Here is a 13,488-nt window from a genome sequence, read left to right as displayed (position 1 = left end):
AGCCACAGTTTGACTTGAACAGTGTAAGAGAAGCCAAATCAGAACTGCCCTCCTCATTCCCTCCCCATTTCCTGATCCACAGAATGTAAGGCAACATGACAGATAACATAATGATAGCTGTTGTTTTAAGTCACTAACGAGTTGTTACACAGGAATAAATAGGTAGAACAGTGTATTTCTTGTTTTTGTTTTTTTTTCTTTATCCTCATAGGATCTCAAATTTAATGAAGTGTCTGAAATTAGTGTAGAGTTAAAGACTCTTTTAATTATACAATAACCAGAAATTATCCACCTGCATTAATGAAGATTTTCCAGAGAAACAGAACCAGGACATATGTACACACACACACACACACACACACACACACACACACTCCCTTATTTTGAGCAATTGGCTCACATGATTATAAAGACTTGGTTGCAGTTTGGGTCCAAAGGCTGTCCATCTGCTGGGGAACCAGGTAGAGCTGATGCTGCAGAATAAGGTCAAAAAACTGTCTACTGGCATAATCCCCTCTTGCTTGCAGAGATCAGACTTGCTCTAGTCAGGCCTTCACCTGATTAGATGAGGCCCACACACATTGTGGAGGGCAATCTGTTTTACTCAATGTCCACTGATTTAAATCCAAAAACATCCTCACAGAAACATCCAGAATAATGTTTGACTAAATATGTGGCACCATGGCCCAGCCAAGTTGACACACAAAATTAACCATCACAAAGAATGAGTAAACTGCAAGGTAGTCTCTTGATATCAGGTCAAATTTCTACATTAATTGGTTGAAGGACGGAAGAGAAATTTCATTATTTCTGTGCCTCCTTATTATCACATTTGCCGTTGGCTTAAAGTAAAATGTATATATTGGCTGGTCTTACCTGGAGAATGATGGCCACAGCTGTATTTTGGAAAGATAACTTGTAATAACTATAGCAAAAAGAAGAGATTGAAGTTAGAAAGACCAGTTAGTAAAAAAAACACTGAGTGCATGAACCGAAGCTGAGATGAAGGCAGGAGAAAGGAGGTGGCAGAAGCATTCAGAAAACTACATAATTCAAGTGGGAAATAAAAAGGATGGTTCAAGGGTGACCCTGAGATTGTAGACCTGAGTAACTGAATGTTTTAAACAGAGTGGATCCACTCACTAGAATAAAATATAGAAGACTTGGAAGGGGAAACAAGGCAGAGTTTTGGAGACTAGAAAAAGAAGTTGAGTTTGGAAAATGTTCAGTTTGAGGCCCTCAGGGATTTATTCCATGTCATCACATTAGCTTCAGTCCATCATTCCAGGCCTGGCCCTTTTCAGGCATCCATTGTTGTTGTTTTTTCCATCTGAGGTCTGAGCCAGTGTTCCTTATCATTAATGATGAGAAATAGGAGAAATAGAATGGTATTAAAATTATCTTTCCTTGATTGCCTTCTTTGCATCACACACCATTTTATATAATATTCGTGTATTCATTTTAATCTGGCATATCTATTCTGTTGTGAATTCACAGGTGAGAAAAGTGAGTTTCAGAGTGGTCCATTACTAAAACCTAGGTCACTGTGAAATGTGCCTTTTTTTAGGTCAATGATCCTGGTAAATATATTTCAACAATTCCCATAACCAAACTGGATGCAGTTACTATCCCATGGCAAACAGTTAGGAAGAATTCAATCAATATTTTAAGGAACAGTCATTTGAGACATGCAGAGAAATCCATGTTATCTCTTTTCACATACATTTAATGTCTTCTTAGTTTCTTGTGCTCAGCTTCTGCAGCCTATCCCATTTATGGAGCTGTCAGGATGCTAACCACCTCTTTTAAAAAGGCCACAGGAAGAACTGTGCCTTCGTGTTGTAAAGCACTTAGAGCTTTCTGGGTAGAGTAGCTGTTACCACTTGAGGGCATCCTGTCATTATGTTCTGTAATAGGCCTGAACTCCTAAATCCACCTCAAAACCAGAGCCTCCTGACAGAAGGGACTAGGCAGAAAAACATAGCCTTTGCCGGAAACGCTGAGGCAGCAGTGAAAATGGTAATTTACCATGCTAAATTGGTGTTTCCTGGAGTACCAGGTCAGTGAAGACTAGATTTCAGGAAATGCTAAGTCAACAGAAGAGGGTACGTGACACAGACAGAAGGGATGGAATCTTCCTGGCAGGGACCAAAATAGGCATTTCAGCCACACCGTGCATTTTACCAATCAAATGATTTGGGAGGAGGAATCTGCATTCGAAGCTTCTTTTGAGCAGAGACAGCAAGGAAAACCCCATTTAAGTGGCATTCCTTCAGAGAAAAGTGTCAGTGGTCCTACTGTGAGCCCACCAGTTCTGGGACAGATGTTGAGAATGAATGATTTGTCTGATTGGAAAACTTTAATTGATAGTTTAATCCTTAACATTAGAACTTTTGCCCTTGGATATTAAACAAATACGATCCAACAAATGCATAAACCATTCAAATATGTTTGAAAGTTTATAATTACTGGTAGAATTCAATACACCCTTCTCCAGTGTAGAATAGTAAATAAAAAAATTCATACTTATATGACCATTTAATATTCCTTTGGTGTTTAGCCATGCAAACGGGGCAAAAATAAAACAAAACTAATAGCTTCTAAGGAAAGAGCAATGTGCCCTGAAGAGAAGTCATGGTCAAAATTAGAATGCAGCATATAAAGCTTTATTTTATGATAGTAAACCAATAGATTTTATTGATTCAGTAAAATCTATAAAATTTTTGGAGCATTAAAGTGTAAGTCTGTAGTTTTATCCAGTGTACATTTGTAGCTTCATCCAACCATTAATCTTTTTTAGCAGTCCATTTTATAATCGGAATGAATAGCGATGCTTTATTGTACACCAAATTGCCTTCACTTTTGTTGGGAGGATGGTAAAATATATCAAATTTGTGAAAGAAGCATAGGGGGAAACCTATGTCTTGTAATTCAAAGATGCTGAACTTTATTTTTTCCTTTTAAATTGATTTTTTATGCTATGTAGAATGTAAAAAGGAAAAATATATTTACACTAAGGAAGTTCATTTCAGAACTAAACTTAAAGTAATTATTAAAAATATAATATAATATAATATAATATAATATAATATAATATAATATAATAATACCTTAAATGAACATGGTTAATTATACGAACAGAGCAGCTAGTTAGTTTTATGAAATTTGGTCCAATACCATTCCTGAGAGTTTGTGGGGGTTTTTGTAAATATATATCTTATTAATGTTAGAGAGATAAAGGAAGTGAGAGAGAGAGAGTGAAAGATCAATGTGAGAGAGAAACATTAATTCATTGCCTCCCTTAAGCACCCAACTGGCGATTGAACCTGCAACCTGGATATGTGCCCTGACCAATCCACAACCTGGGTATGTGCTCTGACCAGGAATCGAACCAGCAACATTTCTGTACAAGGGATGATGCTCAGCCAACTGAACCACACTGGCCAGGGCCCGTTCCTGAGAGTTATTAAATAAAGGGAACATGAGTGTCAAATTTTTTTCTGCCCTCATGGTTTAATCTTTCACCCCAGTAGTTGCAGTTAGGGTATTAGCAGGTCAGCAGTGGAGTGAGCTACATCAGGTAATGGTTTAGGGCTGTGGTCGGCAAACTGCGGCTCGCGAGCCACATGCGGCTCTTTGGCCCCTTGAGTGTGACTCTTCCACAAAATACCACAGCCTGGGCGAGTCTATTTTGAAGAAGTGGAGTTAGAAGAAGTTTAAAAAAATTGGCTCTCAAAAGAAATTTCAATCGTTGTACTGTTGATATTTGGCTCTGTTGACTAATGAGTTTGCCGACCACTGGTTTAGGGCCAGTATTCTTTAACACACGTCATGACTGCTTTAGTATAACAAGATAGCATCTTAAAAAGATCTGGAGGTAAACTCTTCTTATTAAAGGCAAACTATCAACTCTCCCAACCAGGAACATTGGTCAGGGATTTACTCAGAAGCTTGGTCTTGCATTTTCATTCAAAATGGAGTAAAGTTTTACATATACCCTCAACACACACACAAATCCCTTGGGTCCAGAAACAGAGACTATTACAAGTTGAATAATACAAAATGTTCTAGTTTGGATTTCCCTGCTAGTGTCAGGATGGCGGGAAGCTCTGCAGGTGACAGACTAGAAGAAACATTTATTGGGGAGTTAAGAGCCATTTATTGTAGGTCTCAGTGGTAGTAAATTGCAAACAAAGCACGTGTATGTGAGGTACTGTACATAACTACCCTACATTGACTTCCTTGAAGGGAAAAAGAAAAGTTTCTACTCAATAGACTTTAAAAGTAATATCAGGAAACATGCACAAAGAGATCATTGCTATGAAATTTTCCATCACCTTGTTACAAATGGAGAGTAAAAAGCATCCTATTACAAGGCTAACTTCTTTTTCATTTAACTGACAAGCTGCTCCTGTTCCGTGAAATGGAATGAAATGAATGTCATGGCCTTTTTAAGTGGCATGGGGGATCTATTTATTGTGAGAATAGATTGGCTGAAAAATGGTAAAATGCAGAGATAATTTTGGAAGGCAGCTCACAGCCTTGCTGTGGAGTTCCTCAGAACCCACCTGTCTATGGCATCTATTCTTCCTCCAACATGTATCTCATTTATTGAAAATCATTTTTCTTGCCATCATCAGCCAACACCTCTGCCCAGTTGAAGAGGGAGTTTAAAAAAGTGACATGGACAATGACATGTGGTAACTTGGCATGGGGAAGGTTAGGGGCATGAAAAATGGTCACTCGGTGTCTATTAATTTCATTGGAAAATAGAAGAGCAAATGTGTTTCAGATCTTTTTCATTAGCACATGTCAGCTGTGTTTCTCTGCGTGGGTGACACAGCAGGAAGATGAGGTGTGAGATAAAAAAGCTACAGTCTTGTTGGTGGTCCATAAAGGTATTTCTCTAACTAGAAGGATGGATAAGTTATTAAAAGATGTTGTTTTCATTAACTAGAAGGATGAATGAGTGTATTAAAAGATGTTTAAAATTTAATCTCAAATGCTATTTTGCATATCTATAATAAAAAAGGCATAATATGCTAATTAGACCAGACAGCCAAACGACCTTCTGGACGACCTTCTGGATGAAGCCGGGGCTGCGAGGGCCAAGCCCCTTGCATGAATTTTATGCATTGGGCCTCTAGTCAGTTATAAATATCCAGAATGCAATTTTCTGAAATTTTACTTTTACCCTAAGTTTCAATAAAAATCACACTTTACAAAATATAGCACTCATCTTTGTAGCAAATATTTAAAGCAGAGATGATGAAATTCTGATAAAATATCCATAAGGACACTCAGAGACAGAAAATGTAGAGTCATTTTCATATTTAGCCAAGTAAATGATATAAAGAGGAAAAGCAATAATGAGAATTTAACCTAATGTGACAAGCTCATCTTGAACTCTCCATAACCCCTTTAGCCCCTAGTTTTTATTAAACTGTTTGTATATATTCTGTGATAAAATATGCAGCTGGATTTTTGAGGGTGGTTAGAAGATAGATACATTTCAGGGTTGAAGACTTATTTTGAAATCAAGGAATGAAGGAAACACAGAAATAGAGCAGAGATCACAATTCAGAACATAACAATAACATAGTAAGGGAAAGTGTATTTCCTTGAACATGTGCAACCTTCAGTAAAGCCAATTATCAGCCACTGAATAGTGAAATACTGACCTTATTTAAAACTAGAGGCCCAGTGCATGGATTTGTGCACCAGTGGGGTCCCTCAGTGTGGCCTGTGGGGATCGGGCCAAAACCATCAGTCCAAGGCTGCCTGTCACTCCTGCCTGCTGCTCCTGCTCATCCTGGCCCCGCTGCTGCTTGGTAGCCTCCCTGCCGCTCCACTGTGGTCTCCAGGCTGGCGCCCCTCGGTCAGCTGGGAGCACACTGACCACCAGGGGCAGCTCCTACATTGAGCGTCTGCCCCCTGGTAGTCAATGTGCATCATAGTGACCATTCAACCAGTTGAAGGGTCAACCGGTTGAAAGGTCGCTTAGGCTTTTATAGATTACTACAGGCCTGGTGCACAGATTCATGCACCAATGGAGTCCCTCGGCGTGGCCTGCAGAGATTGGGCCATAACTGGCTCTCCGACATCCCCTGAGGGGTCCCGGATTGTGAGAGGGTGGTTCTCAGGTGATGCACCCTGGAATCGAGCTCTCTCCTCTCTGGTTCTGGGTGCATCATCTGAGAACTGCTGCTGCCAAGTGACCTGCAGCTCAGCGGCTCCTGCATTGAGCATCTACCCCTGGTGGTCAGTGTGTGTCATAGGTACTGGCCGATTGGCCAGTAGGCCGGTCGGCCAGTTGCTTAGGCTTTTATATATATAGATGATTATGTGGGTGCAAATATGTATTGACCTCTGCACAAGAAGGTATTCTGCTTTTGAGTTTTGACTTATGGGAAGACTTCTGTTTCTAGTATCATGATAGTCTATACACCTTGAATGACCATCTCAATAAACCCAAGAAAATGTTTGAAAGTAAAATATTTTTAAAATTTCATTTATTGCATTGCTCAGCAGGCATATTAGAAAACAAACAGACAAAAATCAGACACCCAAAGAGAAGCCAAAGCAGAAACCCTAAAGAGCAAATAATCTCCAAAGCCAACTGGGTTCTCATAGAAGACCTTGGTATAGAACCAGGACCCCCAAGGTACTGTAATGGTGTCTTTCAAAACTACAGGGACAGAGCTCTTAACTGTTAAAACATGGTGTGAGAACACCACAGACAATTTTACATAGCCTACGGAAATGGTGTGGTTGGGTTTCCTGATGCCTTTTGCACCCAGGGAAATAAAGTTTTGCTTTTAAACTGCTTTAGAGTTTAGGAGACATTTTGACATGCATTTCCTATTTAACCTCAAAACAACTCTATGATGTCAGAATCTTTTATTATCCTGGTTAAGAGATTAGGAAACCCATGGTCAGTGAGAACAAAGACTTGCAGAACTTGGAATTAAACCTAGTTTTTCTGATTCTGAGCCCTGTTTGCTGTCCAAAACTGTCCAAACACAGTCTATGAGTGTGGTCAACTTCACCTCCTAATGTATCCAACCTGCATCCGTGGAATAATTCCTGCCCTGGGAAACTTTGGCTCCCTGCCTAATAGATTGTTAAAAGCCTTAAAAAATGCAGCATTTTCTTCATTTTTTTCCCTCCTAACCCAATTTAGCATTTGAGTACAGAACAGATCAGCAGAAAGCAATGATACCCACATGCTATTTCAAACCTTCTCAGAAGAGTAATATTCTTTAAAATAGCTATTGAGGTTATTAAACATAATGTAATCAAATCACACTGGTGTTGATGGCTCAATAAATAGTATCAGGAGAGTTACAAAGGTTTCAATTCAGAATCATTCTACCTGGGGTTAATCTCAATCTCTTACTTTTCCCCAAATACATTGGATCATCTATGAGTCTTAAAAGGGCTTTTAATTAACAACCATGAAATATGTGTTTAAAACTTTTAATTTAATAAAACAACCTAGTGCTACCTGATGATATTAAAACAAACAAGCAAACAAAAAACAAGGAACTATAATATACAACTATAGGAAATTTATGGCAAATCAATTCTTACATGAAAAGAGAGTGAACTTTACATCAAAAGGAAAACTTTTGATGATGATGCTGATGACAATTTGATGAAAATATATATGTATGATATGCATCATATATGATATATATATACATATATCATATCATATCATTTGAGAGAATTATATTAAAATACTGTTTTCCTTTGACATTTCTGAAAGGAAAGAATAAAGGGACTAGATTATTTCAAGACCAATATATTACACAATGGCACTCAGAGCCTATGAAATGGAGGCCTAGCTCCCACCATTGTAAGATTTTTATGGTTATTTTACAGATATCACAGTTTTCCAACAGATGAACAGATGACGGTTTCATATCCTGGATGCTGGCATTAAAGTAATGAAAATAATTTTGAATTCATATGGGTAGTTGAGTTCTCTATCTCTCCCTTGATTTTCATCATTAAATAAAAAAGAATGGATTACACAAATTTAAAAAGTCTCAAAGACAAAAGAATGTTGTTGTTGTTTTTTGTAAAAGAGAGTGGATTTCAGTCAGCCCATTGATACAGTGCAAAGATGACTGAGGTGGGGAATGACATGAAAGAAGTATTCTTCCAAATAATAGTAAACTGTGTTAATAATATAAATGATGATATGGGATTATATGTCCAGAAAAAAACATAGAATTTCTATTTTCTGTAACTATTTTTAACTCTTATTTTATAGTTGTTTAATATTCAGAAGAGTGACTTTTGTGAAATAAATGATCACACCTAATTAGATAATAGAGTCTAATATCAGAAACCTCTGGCTCCTTGTAGAGGGGTTGGCATAGCAGCTTCTGGATCTTCAAGAGGGATTATACTGCTGATGCCCTCATCTGCCAGAATTAATTTGGTCTCTCCTTTTACTTCTCTGAGTTCTATTTGCATCCTATGCTTCAGGTTTTTATTATACCTCACCAAAGACAATGCTACTAGCATTGTTTGAGTCCTACATTATTCTCTTTACTCACATCCTGTATGACTCCTCTCTAGCATTTTAGGACCAGGTTTATATTCATAACTGCTCTTTAGCACTGACCTCTGGCATAGCCTCTAGTTTTACCTTCAGGGGAGTGAGTTCTGTTTAGAATAGTTCAGAGAACAAAGAGAGCTGCGAGGGCTGGAGTACCTGGGTTTGATTTGCACCCTTGGTTTCCCATCATCATGAACATAGAATGTTGACTCTACTTCCATCTCTGTTAGCCCCGGGCTTTCACCTTAGATGCTTAAAAATAAAAAGCACCCAGGCAAAATGAAAATCACACCATCTACTTACTAAAGTGCATGTAAATGAAAAGTGATAAACATGTGAACATCTACTACCAACAACACTCATACCTTCAATAAGTAATTATTTAGGTGTCACTTTCTTTCAAGCACTGTTCTAGCACTGGGTAATATGAGAAAAAAGGGGGTCTCTGTCTTCATGAAGAGTATATTCTAGTTAGGGAAGATAATAACATAAATATCTGAGATAAATTATTTATTGAATGCATCATATGCAAACACTATTCTAAGTACTTGTATTATAGAAGTTACAAAACAATTTCTATGAAAAATAAAATGGAGTAATTGTATAGAAAGTGATAATGAAGGATGGATTTGGTCACCAATACATTTAGATCTATGATCAGGGAAGAATATCAAATCGAGATTTGAATGCTCATGAGGAGACAACTATGCAAAGATCCAGGGAAAGAACAGAGGGAAGAAATAGTCCAAATGCACCAAGAAATGACCTTGGCTTGACCAAGACACAGCAAAGAGTATGTCTGAAGCATAATGAAAGCGAAAATAGTAGAAGATGAGGTCATGTAAGTCTCAAGCTCAAGATATTACAGGTCATGGTTAGAAGTTTGGGTTTTATCCAACCACACTGAACCGCAATGAATTAAATTCTTCATAAGGATGTGGGTACAAATGACTAGCTCTGATCAGTGCATCTGATCCTTGCAAGTAATTGTTTTACAAAGGGTTGACAAGCTACCCCTCCTGCCTTCAGTCAGAAACCCTCCTTGCATTCCTCGACATGGCATTCATTGCAGTTAACAACATATCCCCATAGAACATGGACTCTCCCTGGTTTCACAGCTCACTTTCATTATTTGGTGACAATGCTAGTGGGACTTTGTAAAGTACAATATCTGTAAGTTCAACTGGTGAATTAAAGGACAATTGTTTCCCTAATATTTAAAGCATAAAATCACAGGAAGTTCATTTTTATTTATTTATTTTTAATTTGGTTTGGGTAAAAACATTTTACTTACCCTCAGGTAGATAGATTTGCATAGAGACTATTTTGGTGAGTGTGTCTTCTGCCCATGCGGTCTTTGAAACATCATTAAATAGTAATGTCAAGGTTAAGAATGTACTTAATCAAGTTATAAAATTTTGAATATAAGAAAGCCCTGGGGAAGGTTTATAAACCAATCTCTAAATATGCTTCTCAATAGATGCCCAACCTCCACACGTTTAGTCACTCATACACCACTTGAGACAGCTCAATCATATTATGATCATATTTCATTGTTAGAAAAAATTATTTAATGACTGAAATGTCCCACTCCACTTGGTCCTGATTTTATTCTCTGGGAAGCTTTTATATTCCATAGACAACCATGCAAGGGCACTGGCATATTTCAGCGTAACTCCTCTGTAAATTGAACACATAACATTCTCTCAGTATTTCCCCATTCAAATGAGTTCGAAAACCTATTTTCTATTGGATTGCTTCTCAGCAATACAATCACATTCATCAATATTCTTTTCACGTGTTATATCCAGAAAAACAAAATATTCCTAATGTATTCTAACCAGCACTAGCCATCCCCCCTTCTTTCTGAAACTCTCCATCCTTCTGAAAAGCTAACCACTAAGGTGTTTGTTGCTCTAGATCTTTGTCTTAAATAACTTTTCACATTAAACAATAGCTTTGTGTGCTCATACATGTCCTCCTCAAGACCTGTGGGCCTTTCTGTCTTTAATAATACTAGGTAATAATAAACAACATCTATGAGTTGTTACTGTGCACCATTAACTATCATGCATGTGCTAACTTATTTAATGCTATTCTCTATGAGGTGAATTCTGTTTTATCCCCATTTTTTTCTGAGATCTGATTGAGTGAAAGAAAAAATGAGTGAATGGTCTGACTATTCTCGCACCTGTCAAGAACCACAAATGGAGCCTGAATGTCGTTCCTTTTCTTGCAGAATCAGGTTTTCAGGATGCTATTAGCTGACTTGTTAATCAAGAATATTATTTCTCCAATAAGGGACATGCAGATGCAGAAAAAATTAAATACCAAAAAATAAAGCTAGAATGAATGAAACAATATAACTGTATATCTCACTGATTTCTAACCTGAAGGCCTGTCCCCCTTAAAATTCACTCCATTTAGGCAAAGCCTTATTTCCTGCACACTCCAGGATCTGTACCCACCCCCAATCCACTGGGCACATAGGCAATCTCTCAAGAACTTAGGCTAGGTAATTACAGGGAGCTTTCCATCCTTCTTCCCTCACTCTGTGTGCCAAGCAGCCATTCAGTCAGTCTGGCTGGTTTCTGGGAAATATCCCTGCTCCCTACAATTCCCGTAAGGCATCAGCCTTCCTATTCCTTTTTCTTAGCATTCAGAAGGTTCCCCTTCATTTGCTGTCGTGATTTAAGGACAGCATAGTCTAACTGCCAAATTTAATTTCAGACACATGTACCTTGGATCAAATGTCCTGCTGGCCCCTGTCCAAACTTCCCCCTCCACCTTGGATTTCCTGACTTAATTATCTCAAACTCAGATAAAGCCAGATCCAAATTCTATGAAAAATCATATCATTAGCCATTATGGAATGAGCTTCAGATTGAAAACAATTGCAGAACATGAGCTGTGGTAAAATAACGAGGAACGCTATTCACTCCTAAATCCGTTTTTCTGTTCAGCATTTTACTAGGTGTGAATAGGTTTTAAATGTATTTTCCTCTACATGCCATCTTGGTCATTTCCCCAGAAAATAGGTCTGTGTCCCAAGACCTGGACTGGAATTGTTGACGAGTGACTCAATAACCACCTTCCTTGTCCCAAGCATGATTACATGGAGGATGGTGACCAGCTGTTCTCACTTTCTGATGAGGCAAGAATCAGAGAAGGGCATGAATTGCAGCTAGAGGGAATGCAAATGATGTAAGGAGGAACTCCGGGGGTAGCAAGCATGGTTAAGCACAGGAGGAGTTAGCAGAGCAGTTAATTCCACCCCTGCCAATGTGTCTGGACTGGTTTGCGAGCTTCACGTGAGGCAGGGAGTTCACCCAGATGACTTTGACAGATCTTGCTTGTTCCAAGATTCTGCCTCTGTTCCTCCTTGTGCATTGCAATTGGTGGCCCTCACAGTCTACTTTTCAATGCAGATGATTCACAAAAGTTAAATCAATGGAGACATTTTAAATATTTGACAGCTATAGGAGTTATATGATGCAGAGACTACACAAATTAGGTTTTAGAATCAGGCAGACGGGAAGGGTCCAAGCTCAACTATGTATTTGTTTTCTGAGCCCAGGCGAGTCGCTTAACGTTCTTAGGCTTATTTCTTGCTGGTGTTATGAGAACTGGATAAAATGTAAAGCACAAAATACACAGAAGTAAAAAATACTTCTTCTTTAACTAGCAAATCTGGGTGGACTTCATAATTATTTCTTCAGAGCATATGTCGGATTTATTTATAGCTCATCTCTTGGTTTTCACCAGAGCTCCTGAAACTGAAGATTAGTATTTTATAGTTCTAGAAACCGAGACTCAAAGAAATTGAGGGGATTGTTCAAGTCATATGGCTAATAAAGATGATTTAGAAACTGGAATTGAAACTATGCCCAGCTTCTCCAGATCTAGGATCAATTGTTTCTATTGTTTCATTCTTTATCAGAGTTCACCTAATAAAACCTGTAAATTTACTATGACAAGAGGAGGGAATAACCGTAACTGTCAAAACTGTGACCTTTTCTCAGAATGAGAAAGCACTTTAAAACAGCCTGTCTAGGGATATCTTAATCTATATGTAGTTTGTTTTTAAAGGCCAATGGTGTTTTATGACACTTTGCTGTTAAGTCTTTACTTAGCAAGTTTCCTTTTCTCTATGAATATACTTATATTATTTCACAATAATCCAGCATCGCTGACAATGACCAATGAGACAGGATTCACCATCTTTATTGGACAAAGTATGTGAGCATATATCTTTATAGGGATAAAAGATAATGTGGAATGGGAAGACCTATCAAGTAGCCTTCCTAGGAGTAAGATTCTCAAAAACTGAACTTAAACTGAAAGAAACAAATTCTCATGTGCACCATTCCCCCCCAGTCCCTTAATCGGGGGTCAGTATTTGCTGCTCAAATAATCTTTCCCACATTTGTTTTGAGAGTGCAAGAGCAATAGCAATCTACTCTAGCTTTCCTGAACTCTGCAGTTGGAGTTATCTATATTGCACCATCCAGAAAATACTAGTATGCAGGTGACTATTGTCTCAATTCACTCAAAGACGATACTAGACGCATAGAAAAGAAGAAAACCATTTGGGTAAAATAAATGCCCCTTAAAGCTTCAGGACTTAATTCTCTTGTGGAACCCCTTTTGAGAAAGGCTGATGAAAGAATCTGGGTAGTCCCCTTTTCTTACTCAACAGTGTCCCTAATGGTCTCAGTCTTTGTTAGGGTACTCCATGTTCACTCTCCACTCGGAAAGCCAGCTAATACCAAGGGTCCCTCATCATTGATGGCCTGTTCTGGCTTTGTTTCAGCACTAACTTGTATACATAAAAGAACAAAACAAGTAAGAAAAGGCACCTAGTCATGTGAGTAAAGATGTTTGTGTAAGTTCAATTCATATTGAATAAAATTTAC

The sequence above is a fragment of the Eptesicus fuscus genome, chromosome 2 (assembly GCF_027574615.1).
Source record: "Eptesicus fuscus isolate TK198812 chromosome 2, DD_ASM_mEF_20220401, whole genome shotgun sequence".
NCBI classification, from domain to species: Eukaryota; Metazoa; Chordata; class Mammalia; order Chiroptera; family Vespertilionidae; genus Eptesicus; species Eptesicus fuscus.
This window is presented reverse-complemented; position numbering follows the sequence as displayed.